General features: G+C 44.9%; 1 pseudogene; it reads left to right on the forward strand.

The window, feature by feature from the left end:
- Nucleotides 1-4,240: 4,240 nt before the first annotated feature.
- LOC137845829 (endogenous retrovirus group V member 2 Env polyprotein-like) lies at nucleotides 4,241-9,453 on the forward strand (annotated as a pseudogene).
- The last annotated feature ends 3,407 nt before the right edge of the window (nucleotides 9,454-12,860 follow it).

Consider the following 12,860-nt stretch of genomic DNA (forward strand, 5'->3'; position numbering starts at 1 on the left):
ACGTAGATGCTCATGTGCCCAAGAATCGGGCTACTGAAGAACATCAAAACAACCAGCAGGTGGATCAGGCTGCTAAGACTGAAGTAGCTCAGGTGGACCTGGATTGGCAGCATAAAGGTGAATTATTTATAGCCCGATGGGCCCATGACACCTCAGGCCATCAAGGTAGAGATGCAACATACAGATGGGCTCGTGATCGAGGGGTGGACCTGACCATGGACGCTATAGCACAGGTTATTCATGACTGTGAAACATGTGCTGCAATCAAGCAAGCCAAACGGTCAAAGCCTCTTTGGTATGGAGGACGGTGGCTGAAATATAAATATGGAGAGGCCTGGCAGATTGATTACATCACACTCCCTCAAACTCGCAATGGCAAGTGCCACGTACTTACAATGGTGGAAGCAACCACCGGATGGCTGGAAACATATCCTGTGCCTCATGCCACCGCCCAGAACACCATCCTGGGCCTTGAAAAGCAAGTCCTATGGCGCCATGGCACCCCAGAAAGAATAGAATCAGACAATGGGACTCACTTCCGAAACAACCTTATAGACACTTGGGCCAAAGAACATGGTATTGAATGGGTGTATCACATCCCCTATCATGCACCAGCCTCCGGGAAAGTTGAACGATACAATGGCCTGTTAAAGACTACCTTGAAAGCAATGGGCGCTGGGACGTTCAAAAACTGGGATACGCATTTGGCAAAGGCCACCTGGTTAGTCAATACTAGGGGATCTACCAACCGAGCTGGACCTGCCCAATCAAACCTGTTACGTACTGTAGATGGGGATAAAGTTCCTGTAGTGCATGTAAAAAATATGCTGGGTAAAACAGTCTGGGCTACTCCTGCCTCAGGAAAAGGCAAACCTACTCGTGGAATTGTTTTCGCTCAGGGACCTGGATACACTTGGTGGGTGATGCAAAAGAACGGAGAGGTCCGGTGTGTACCTCAAGGAGATTTAATACTGGGTGAGAATAGCCCATGAACTGAATTGTACCATGTTAATTAGTATATTATACTGTATGTTACCACTACCATGATTACTATAGGTGACTAATTAGAATGTATGGAAAAGAGTGTAACCTGAGCATGACATAAATGGTATGGAATAAGGGGTGGATAGATGTCCTGGTTTCAGTTAGAACAGAATTAATTTTCTTCCTAGTAGCTGGTGGAATGCTGTGTTTTGGCTTAGGATGAGAAGAGTGCTGATAACACCCCGATGCTTTAATTGTTGCAGAGCAGTGCTTATACTAAGCCAAGGACATCTCAGCCTTTTGCTCTGTCCTGCCAACGGGCAGGCTGGGGGTGCAGTAAGAGCTGGGAGGGGACAGACCCAGGACAGGTGACCCAAACTAGCCAAAGGGGTATTCCATACCATCTGACGTCGTGCTAAACAATATATAGGGGTGGCTAGCCGGGGGGAGGGGGCCGGACTGCTCGGGGTGAGGCTGGGCATTGGTCAGCGAGTGGTGAGCAATTGCATTGTGCATCACTTGTTTGTACATATTATTATTATTTCCCTATTATCACCATTGTATTATTATTGTTATTATTGTTATTATTATTTTGTTATTATTATTTTCCTGTCTTATTAAACTGTCTTTATCTCAACTCACGGGCTTCACTTTCCATTTCTCTCCCCCGTCCCAGAGAGGGAAGGGGGAGGGTGAACGAACGGCTGCGTGGTGTTTAACTGCCGGCCGGGTTAAACCACGACACTGGCTTAGGTGCTGCATCTGTCTCAGGAATGGAGTAGACAACAGAGATGAGACAAATACTTTGAGATCATGAAAGCCATCAGAAAACTGCCCTAAGATGATAACAGATATGGGGTAGTCAGGAGAAGCCTAGCCAGGAGAGATGTGAGATTTGAGGGAGGGAAGAGGAGCTTGCCTAGCAGAAATTAATGATTTCTGTGAGGTTAGAAGGTTCAGGCAATTTTGATTCTGCTCTAACTGACTTAAAACAGTCATGTTTTAATTGTGTTTTTCTCATGGCATCACACTGCCCACCACATCCCACAGTCCCCAGGAAGAGCCCTAAGCCAGGCATGGGGTGCAGGATCTGCCCTCCCAGTATATGCAGCCAGGCCTTGGTCCTTCTGCTTCACTAAAACCAACCAAGACCTTTCTCAGCACAGTGCCTTTGCCTGTCTGTAATCATGGCCTCCAAGCAACTGCATCCCAAGCAACATCCTCTCAATACCTGATCTTCATATACTCAGCACCAAAATACACTGCAGAACTCATTCAAATGAAGAAACTCTTAACATCTCTTCCATAGTTTTCATCACACCTTCATGGCTGGTACAGCTAACTTCAGAGCTTATATGGTGTAGTTAAGGAAGGACATTTCAAAAAACACTTAATAAAAATCTTTTCTCATTTTAAAGGGTAAATTTTGCTGCATTTCAATTTTGAGCATCATTCCCCTTTTGCTATAGATCTAGGGTGACTTCTTTGGAGACCTGCATTGGGAGGAAAATCAGACTCTGGAGGTCTGACAACTCCACTGCCAGCAGTGGTCTTCATCCCTGTAACCACAGCACAGCACAGCACAGCACATGAAGCCCTAGAAAGGCTGGATAGTCCTAGAAAGTCCTAGATAAGTCAGGGATTCTCTGGGGGGGGGAAATAAAATAAAATAAAATAAAATAAAATAAAATAAAATAAAATAAAATAAAATAAAATAAAATAAAATAAAATAAAATAAAATAAAATAAAATAAAATAAAATAAAATAAAATAAAATAAAACAAAATAAAATTAAAAAATAAAAATAAAAAAGTTGGAATGACCATTGGAACCTGAGAAATTCAGCCTGAATCTTAGTAGACTATCTTGGGTCTTCTGTGGAAAACTCAGGATGAAAACTAAAGAAAATATGTCTTCAAGTGGCTGTAGGGTATGTACATCATGTATACCCATGAGCTTGGCCTCTTTTGGGAAATTATCCCCTTCCAGCTATGGAAAACTAAATTGAGTAATGTGAAAAGACCTGTCCAGTCAGTAGAGTAGGGCAAAGTCATACTTCCTGTGCTATAGATGAAGAAGGCAAAAAGAATTGCATTGTGCCTTACACTACTCAAGGATGTGTAACCCAGGTCATGCAACTTTAACTTAGTACTGACAAGTCGATCACTAAACCTTGCTACTAAGTTCTACATCTACACACTGGGTCTCCAGTCAATGAACCAGCTCATAGATGGCAATCAGGGAGTCTCGGTTAGCATGACGCTGCCTCAGGTACGCCACCATGGTAGCCACTGGCACCTGTTGTTCTTCAGCCCTCAACAAACTCACAACAGAAGGACTCTGTGGAAGGCCAAGCAAGGTAAGGTAGACAACTCTTTAATGTCCTCTGTCTCCAAGGCAGTTATGCCAAAGCCCCACCGGTGGTGCCCTTTTGGACCTTTGAAGTACCCTCTCCTGAAGTAGTCTATGCCAAGGATGCACATAGCCTCCGGGCTAGTCCCAGTGGGGTGCTTTTGCCATTCCTTCCCAGTTAGACTCACTTCAGCCTCCAATACAGTCAACTCTTGGGATCCCTCTGTCACTCCAGAAATACAGGTGGGTTCTACCTCTTTTTAGTTTGATGTCATTAGGTACACTGTGCACCGATGTCCAGTAGAGCCTGATACATTTGTGTGTCTGATGTGCCAGGCCATTAAATATACACAGTCCAGTAAACCTGATTGTCCCTTTCCTCCCCACTTTCCCCTGGCTGGAAGCAGGACCCCTCTAGTCCTTCTCATAGTATTCATTACTGTGTATGGTAGACGGCCAACTGGAAACACGTCTCACCATGACACAGTCATCCTGCGACAGGGAAGATGCTAATGAGATAGGGAAGATGCTAAAATTTATCTGAATTAATATTTAGCTGCATATATGGTAAAATGGGCCCATACCATAGAGCAGTTGCCTATTTTTCCAAACAATTGGACACAACTGCAAAGGGTGGCCTGGATGCTTGTGAGTGGTTGCAGCCGTAGTACTAAAGGAGTACGTCTAGGAGGCCTGAAAATTCACATTAGGCTAGAAAATGACTATGTTAGTGTCCCATACGGTATCTGCAGTACTGGAAGCAAAAGGTGGACATTGCCTCTCCCCACAAAGATTTTTGAAATATCAGGCTACAATGGTAGAACAGGATGATGTGGAAACTGTAGTCAGTAACATTGTCAATCCAGCTTCCTTTTTCAGTGGGAACACAGGGGAAACAGTGCATCATGACTGCCTGGAAAGCATCAAAGCGATATATTCATGCCATCCAGACATGAAGGACCTAATGGACCTAAGTCCTATGGAAAACACAGAAAAGTGGTTCACTGATGGGAGAAGCTACGTCATCAGCGGAAAACGACATGCTGGGTATGCAGTTACCACTTGCAAAGAGGTAATAGAATCCAGGCCTTTACCTGTGAACACTTCTGCACAAAAGGTGGAAATAATTGCTCTGACCCACGTGTTGGCATTGGCCCAAGGCAAAACCAAAAATATCTATACAGACTTTAAATATGCCTTTGGGGTTGTACAAGAGCATGGAGTGATTTGGAAAGAGAAGAGATTCCAAAAGATGTTGGAAGCAGTTCAGCTCCCTGAGAAAGTGGCAATCATGCACATCAAAGCAAACCAGAAAGCAAACTCAGAATTGTAAAGAGGAAATGAGCTGGCAGACAGAGAGGCAAAACAGGCAGCTAAAAGCAGGTAAGAACAGAAGGGGCTCTGGTCCCCGATGGGCAATCTCCCTAGAAGGTAAGCCTAAATATACAAAGGAAGATCAGAAATTAATTACTGATCTAGAAGGTTCCTATAATAAGGAAGGGTGGGCTCTTACCTCCCAAGGGAAAATAATTATTCCCTCTTATATGATAAGAGAGGAACATAGAAAGAGGCATTGGGGTGCAGAAGCCTTATATAAACATTTGATCAGAGAAATTGTAGCAAGGAATCTATATACCACTGTGAGACAAGTGACTCAGCAGTGTGACCTTTGCCTCCAGACTAATCCCAAAAATACTCCAAAATTAGAGATAGGCTAAATTGGAAAGAGTAATGGGCCTGGACAACAATGGCAGCTTGATTTTTTGGAACTCCCAAGAAAAGGGAGGTACCAATATATGTTGGTATTAACTGACACCCTTTCAGGTTGGCCAGAGGCGTTTCCTACCAGAATAGCCAAGGCTAGGGAGGTGGTAATAATATTTATACAGGAAATAATATCAGGTTTTGGGGTACCAGCTACTATATCCTCTGACAGGGGACCACATTTAATTTCAAGAATAGTGCAACAAATCAGCCACAGTCTAGGTACAGATTGGCAACTTCATACCTCATACCGACCTCAGTCAAGTGGCCAGGTAGAAAAGATGAACCACTTGATCAAACAACAGATTGTAAAGTTGAGACAGGAAGCTAATCTGGCCTGGCCTCTGTCTCTTCCTCTGGCTCTCTTACGCAGATGAACAAGGCCAAGAGTAAAGGAGGGAACAAGCCCTTTTGAAATCCTGTATGGATGACTCTACAGAATACAGAAGGGGATGTCTGCACAAGCAGGAGACGAAATTATGACCTCCCATATGCTGACATTAGGGAAACTAGACAAAATAGGAAAACATGTATCTGGAACCCAGAGTAGGGGTTTGGATAGATCTATACACAACGTACAACCTGAAGATTATATATATGTAAAGTATCTTGCAGAAAAGACTCCAGAACCCCAATGGGAAGGACCCTTTCAGGTGCTGCTTATGTCATACACCTCAGTAAAAATTAAAGAACAACCTGCTTGGATTCACCACACGAGAATCAAGAAGTCAATACAAGGTCCATGGACACTTGAGATGACGGGACCAAATAAGTTGAAATTGAAAAGGCAACATGTATAGATTTGGGGCATTCTTTGCAATTATTGTATCAGCTCAATCATGAAAGGAAAACTTGTATGTAAACATAACCAAAATTGTGGCCCGATCCTTAAATTTATCTGACTGTTGGATACGTACTGCACTCCCAAGGGGCAATATGGAAATTCCGATATATGGGATACCCTCAGGAAATTGGACTAATGCATTATATAATAATCAGATGTGGTCCTCTAAATGTTGGGGAATGGAAAGGGTAAATTATACCCTCCCCGAGGGACCAAAATTTACTTTACAAGCATGGGGAAATGTTACTGTTAAAAGTCGATGTAATGGGGACAATGATAGCAGTGAACAAAAGATCTTGCGTGATCTGGGGCTTACTTTTGGTCAGGAACCTGACTGTTCAAAAACGGCAAATGTAGGTGAATATAATCTAGCCAATTTAAGGTCATTTTGTAATATTACTATCTAAGAAGCATGAGACCTAGATAAGGACTCTGGAGTGGACGGATCTTCGGAAAGTGGGTGCAAATTAATGAATAGGGTATGGTGGCTATGTGGTGATGGGAGGGCAAGGAAGAATTTACCAGCTAATTGGAAGGGTCATTGTATAGGGGGATATCTGGTGTTATAAGTTGCCCCCTTTATTAATTTTCAGAGAGCACTGTATTAATCATATAAAGGAATTTATTGAGTAAGCAAACAGCAAGCAAAACAGTGCTGGGCGGCCGGGGAGTTTCTGCTCCGCCAACGGCACACACCTCACCTCCGCCAGGGTCCCTTTTTATATCTTGGTGTTATAAATAAGGTCTCAACTCAATCTGAATTTTGTAATATTTATGAAACCTTTTTTTTTTTAGTATTTCTAAAAGGTATAAAAGGCAAGTAAACAGCGCTGGGTGTGCAGGGAGTCTACGCTCCACCAAGACACACACACAAACATCAAACATTCTAAATATACAGAACATTGCTTTACATACTAAATGCAAGTATGCCTATACGTATGTACATTCAGAAAAGGTAACAAACAATCCTCCAAGTTCCACGACTCAACAGTCTCCATTTTCCACTCCTTTTCTTGATTACATACAAGTCTCCATTTTCCATTCCCTTTGAACAATATGTCTTGCTTTAAGTTGTCAAGTAACTCGGTCTTCAGGCCTTATGTATCCCGTTCTTCCCGGATCGAAAAAAAGCATATCCATCTCCTTGTGAAGGCCAAGAGGCCTGGGTCAAAAGGCACGTTCAGGTCAACAGGGGGCAAAACAGCAAAGGCCTTCGATGGCTGTAGCAGCAGAGGGGCCCATGGCCATGGTGTAGCAGTCGGATCAGTAAAGGAGCCCACAGCTCCCTCACTATCTGGCAAGCCACACGTTTGTGATTGTGGCTCCACATGGCTCTTTAAGGCCTCAGAGACTGCTCGCCAGGTGCCGAGCAATCCCACTGCAACCTTGTCATTTTTAGTTGCAGAGTCCCACACCTTGACCTCAGTTTGGTCCCATATTTCAGGCTCATAAACTGTCCAATTGTTAATAAGGAGAATAAGCTGTAAGGTTACCAGGACGGTCTTTGTTCCTAAGGACGTATGATTCCCCATAATGCACAACTGCTTACCAGTGAGAGGCAGTTGTGTGCATGGGTCCGCTTCTCTCAGCTCGAGCTTCTCTCCAGCTCCAGTGTGCCTGTTTCCAGCGACTTTCTGTACGAGCTTCTCTGAGCAGTTTGCTGAGTCTGGCCGAACCTATCTTCATGAGGCAATCAAAGTGCCTGTTCCCGTCCTGGTCTCCATTCTGCCAGCCTGTTCCTCTTCACTTTTTTCCTGCTTCTTTATTGGTGTAACTTCATCGTGCTGCCTTGTTTTTTATCTTAATGGCAGGCTCCCCTCTTATACCCTTCTCTCCACAGCAGTTCTTTTCCAAACAACTTTTCATTGGTCAGACAACTTTGAATGTAACAACAACAGCAAACACACAGAAACATCCATGTCTTAATGTCTGGAGAACAAGAGAACCATCCGGAGAACAAGAAACCGGAGACTGCATGGAGTCTCCTGAATCACCCTTCTTTGTTCCCTCTAAACTCTTTTATACTCCTGATGGCCTCATCATTAGGAGTCTAATGTTATCTCAACCACGGGGCTTTCCAACCCCCATGGCCACATTCCCAAATCTCCCCTTTCTTTTTTAATATCAACCATTTTCTCAACACGAATTACCACTCCATATATAACAGGCTTTTTCCAGGTCCCCAGCAAACAGGGCCCCAGACTCCCCTAGTCTTCCTGACACTTCTTTTCATCCTTTATTTTTCGTCAACACTCTCTTTTCATATGACCTCTCTTATTGCAGTAAAAACAGGTCAACCCTTTCCTATAGTTGACTCCTCTCTGCCCTTCCCGTTGTGGTCCACCCTTTGCTGTCTCTATGAGTAAATGCAACCCCCTCTTTCGTTTCTCAGGCTGCTGTTCGTTGGCCTTTGCCTGAATCCTAGATACTGGTCCCTGAGTGTTAGAGTCAAAATCACTATTGGCATCTCCCTGGGGTTGCGGGTTAGGAAACCCAGGAGTCGGAGGAGCTGCAAATGGGGGTGGTGGAATATAGGGAGGCAGTGGGGCTGGGATCTCTAATTCCCGAGTTGCACCTCCTATCCTCCCATCCCCTCCTTTTTCTTTTTGAGGGTATAAACTGGCTCGAGTTTCCGAACCAATCATCCTGACAAGCCAACCCTCAAAAGACCCAAATACAGACCAGTAAATGTGGTTTCCTCAAACCTGTTTACCACTTCAAACTCCAGCACATTGATGTATTATACTTTACTTTAATCCCTACCCCGCCAAAAGGGATATTATGCCAATTGTTTACCATTGATCCTGGGGTAATCTCAGGCGTTATCCCACCCATGGGACCAGAAGGCTCACTCTTCTTCTGCCCCATCTTCCAGAGCGCCTCCACATCGTATATTTACATCTGGCATCTCCAAATTCTTTTTATAATGGGCCTGCAGTACCTATGGGAATCTTAAGGTCCCCATGGAAACGCATAACTCAAGCAATCCCACTGAATCCTTTGGTAGAAAAGCCTACAGGATACCATAGTTTCATTAGATGATTAATTCCTAGTTTAGGAGTAAGCGAATTGGAAAAGGCAATAGTAAATATTTCAGCTGAATTAGAACAGATAAAGAATTCCACCACAGATGCGATAAAAGCACTACAGGTAGAAGTCTCATCTCTCCATAAGGTGGTTTTACAAAACTGAATGGCATTAGATTTATTAACAGCAAAGGAAGGGGGAGTGTGCACTGTAATAAATCAGAGTTTCTGTACATATATTGATCAATTCCAAAGAGTAGAAACCGATTTAGAGGAGATGCAGAAACATACTCATTTATTGCATGAGGTGTCACGGGATGACACCTCCCTTGCGTTTACTGAATTATCAGAAAAACTAACCCGTTGGTTACCAAATTTGACATGGTTAAAACAATTGCTTACTACATGTGTGGTTCTGTTATTTTTTGGAATACTTATTTGCCTAATATTACAATGTTTCAGAGGAATATGTGCTTACAAATAGGTATAGAGAGGAGGCCAAGAATAAGTAGTAAGTAAAAGAATTTACTTAATTTAGAAGAAAAGGGGGGAATGGAGATGGGGAAGGTGCTAAAGCTGATCCAAATTAATATTTAGCCATATATATGGTAAAATATCCTAATTATCGGGGATGTGGATGAGAACCTACAAATATCCTAATTATAGGGATGTAGATGTGAACCTTACGAGAAGCAGATGTAAAAACGAAGATATCGCTCAAGGCCAATGGATGAGGGAAGAACAAACATCTTGTCAGGGAAGAATGAACAACTTGTTGGCAGGAAACAAGGCAAAGATAAACAAAAAACTTCTGAATACTGTCCAACAGAAGGTCAAAGTCCAGAAAGGTAAAAGGTTTAACCTCCTCTTCCTCGGTGCCTTCATCCTGAAAGACCCCTGCCCACGACCACCAGGATACACTGCGCAGGCACAACCGGAAAGAGCTAAGGGCAGGGAGTATGGAAATGAGTACTTGAGAGAGGTCTGCCTTTTCAGGGAAATTAATGAATATGTATTAGAGCTCATGTAACATATAACAGTATACATGTATAAAATTGTGAGAGATGACCAGGCAGGTCTGCACTTTTTGAAGGAACCTATTCCCAGTGCACCCAGTGCACCACAATAAATCATGGAATCATAGAATATCCTGAATTGGAAGGGACCCATAAGGATCATCAAGTCCAACTCCTGGCACCGCACAGGTCTGCCCAAAAGTTTAGACATGTGACTAAGTGCACAGTCCAATCGCTTTTTAAATTCAGACAGGCTTGGTGCAGTGACCACGTCCCTGGGGAGCCTGTTCCAGTGTGCAGCCACCCTCTTGGTGAAGAACCTCTTCCTGATGGCCATCTAAACTTCCCCTGCCTCAGCTTAACACCATTCCTGCGGGTCCTGTCACTGGTGTTTACAGAGAATAGGTCACCTGCCTCTCCACTCCCCATCATGAGGAAGTTGTAGACCTCGATGAGGTCCCCCCTCAGCCTCCTCTTCTCCAGGCTGAACAGGCCCAGTGCCCTCAGCCATTCCTCATACATCTTCCCCTCTAGGCCCTTCACCATCTTCGTTGCCCTCCTCTGAACACTCTCCAACAGTTTAATGTCCTTCTTGTACTGTGGTGCCCAGAACTGCACACAGTACTCGAGGTGAGGCTGCACCAGCGCAGAGTAGAGCAGGACAATCACCTCCCTCGACCAACTAGCAATGCTGTGCTTGATGCACCCCAGGATACGGTTGGCCTTCCTGGCTGCCAGGGCGCACTGCTGGCTCATATTCAACTTGTTGTCAACCACAACCCCCAGATCCCTCTCTCCGGGGCTGCTCTCCAGCATGTCACCAAAAAGTCTGTACGTATAGCCAAGGTTGCCCCATCCCAGGTGCACGACCCGGCACTTTCTTTTGTTGAACTTCATGTGGTTGGTGATCACCCAGCTCTCCAATCTGTCTAGATCTCTCTGCAAAGCCTTTCCACCCTCATCAGAGTCCGCAACTCCTCCAAGTTTGGTGTCATCGGCAAATTTGCTCAAAACACCTTCTAGTCCTACCTCCAAATCATTTATAAAGACATTGAAGAGGACTGGCCCTAAAATGGAGCCTTGAGGGACCCCACTAGTGACCATCTGCCAGCCAGATGTGGCCCCATTAACCACAACCCTTTGAGCCCTACCTGTCAGCCAATTGCTCACCCATCATATGATGTTTTTGTTAAGTTGTATGCTGGACATTTTGTCCAGTAGGATCCTATGGGAAACCGTGTCAAAAGCCTTGCTGAAGTCCCAAAATATCACATCAGCTGGTTTCCCTTGGTCAACTAGATGGGTGATCTTATCATAAAAGGAAATCAAATCTGTTAGGCAGGCCCTACCCCTCATGAACTGAGACCAATGACTGCATTGTCCCCCAGGTGTGTATCAATAACTTCAAGGATAACCTTCTCCATAATTTTACCAGGCACTGACATAAGACTGACAGGCCTGTAATTGCTAGGGTCTTTCTTACCCTTCTTGAAAACTGAGACAATATTTGCCAGCTTCCAGTCTACTGGGACCTCTCCAGATTCCCAAGATCATTGAAAAATAATTGAGAGAGGTGACATCAGCCAGCTCTTTAAGCACCCTAGGATGGATCCCATCCGGATCCATGGACTTGTATGGATCCAGGTGGAGAAGCAAATCCCACACACGTTCAGGGTCAGTTGGGAGTTTGTTATTCCTACCATCATGGTCCTCCCACTATGGGCACCCAGGGTCCTGAAGCCCATCATCATCATTGAAGACAGAGGTGAAGAAGGCATTAAACGTCTTTGCTATGCCTATGTCATTGTCTGTGAGGAGACCTTCCCCGTCAAGTAGTGGACCTATGTTTTTTTGGTTCTCCATTTTCTGTTAACGTATCTAAAAAAAAAAAAAAAAAACTTTTTTATTGTCTCCCACAGACATGGCCAGCTTCAACTCTAGTTGGGCTTTGGCCCCACGAATTTTCTCCCTACAAACACAAAGAGCATCCCTGTATTCCTTCCTCATCGCCTGACCCTCCTTCCAGCAGTCGTACACTTTCTTTTTACGTCTAAGCACCAGTAGAAGATCCCTGGTCAGCCAGGCCAGCCTTCTGTCCCACCTGACTGCCTTTTGATATTTTGGAATAGCTTGATCTGATAAAGTATACCTACTTTACAACCCTATGGTTGTGGAGTCTTTTCCATGCATCACCCATGTTATGCACACCTAAATTACATGCAGAGGAATCCCAGGTCCTGTGGGTTTCTGGCAGGCATGGGAGGGAGGTGGGTCCCATTCTAGCCCCAGGACAAAAACCCAGGATGAGATGCCTAGAGTGACTCTGCTGAATCCCTTCCTTAAGCAGGGGGTTAAAGGAGTTACTTCTATGACCATGTCTGTGTGTCCCATCATCAACTGGGATGAGAAGAGGTGATTGTTACAGATGATTATTTTTTTCACTAATTGAAATGAGCCTGCTGTGAAGAAGTGTGTGTGCCCAGAGGACGGAAGGAACCCCAGGGATTCCTTCAGGCTGTTTCCCAGCAGGTTCCCCTGCAGCCCCAGGGCCATGTGCAGGGAGTCTGGTGGGGGGCAGAGCAAGGGAGGCCTTGGGCTGGGCCTCTGCTGATGAGCTGGACCGGGCTCCTGGGCCCAAGGGGAGCTCCTGGCAAGTGGGCAGCGCTGCAGGGAGACAGCTCTGCCCAGGAGCAGCTCTTCTGCATAGCGCAGCAGGGCTGGGGGCACTGCCTGCAGAGACACAGTGCTTAAAGGCAGGCAGAAGTGGCAGGATGCACAGAGCTCACTGGGGGAGAACACTTCCCAGCCTTGAACCCGGTAAGTCTCTGGCTGGAGGGCAATGCAGCCGCAGTTCCTGGAGGAAGGAGAAGCTGGG

Source organism: Anas acuta, chromosome 29 (genome assembly GCF_963932015.1).
Source record: "Anas acuta chromosome 29, bAnaAcu1.1, whole genome shotgun sequence".
Lineage (NCBI taxonomy): Eukaryota > Metazoa > Chordata > Aves > Anseriformes > Anatidae > Anas > Anas acuta.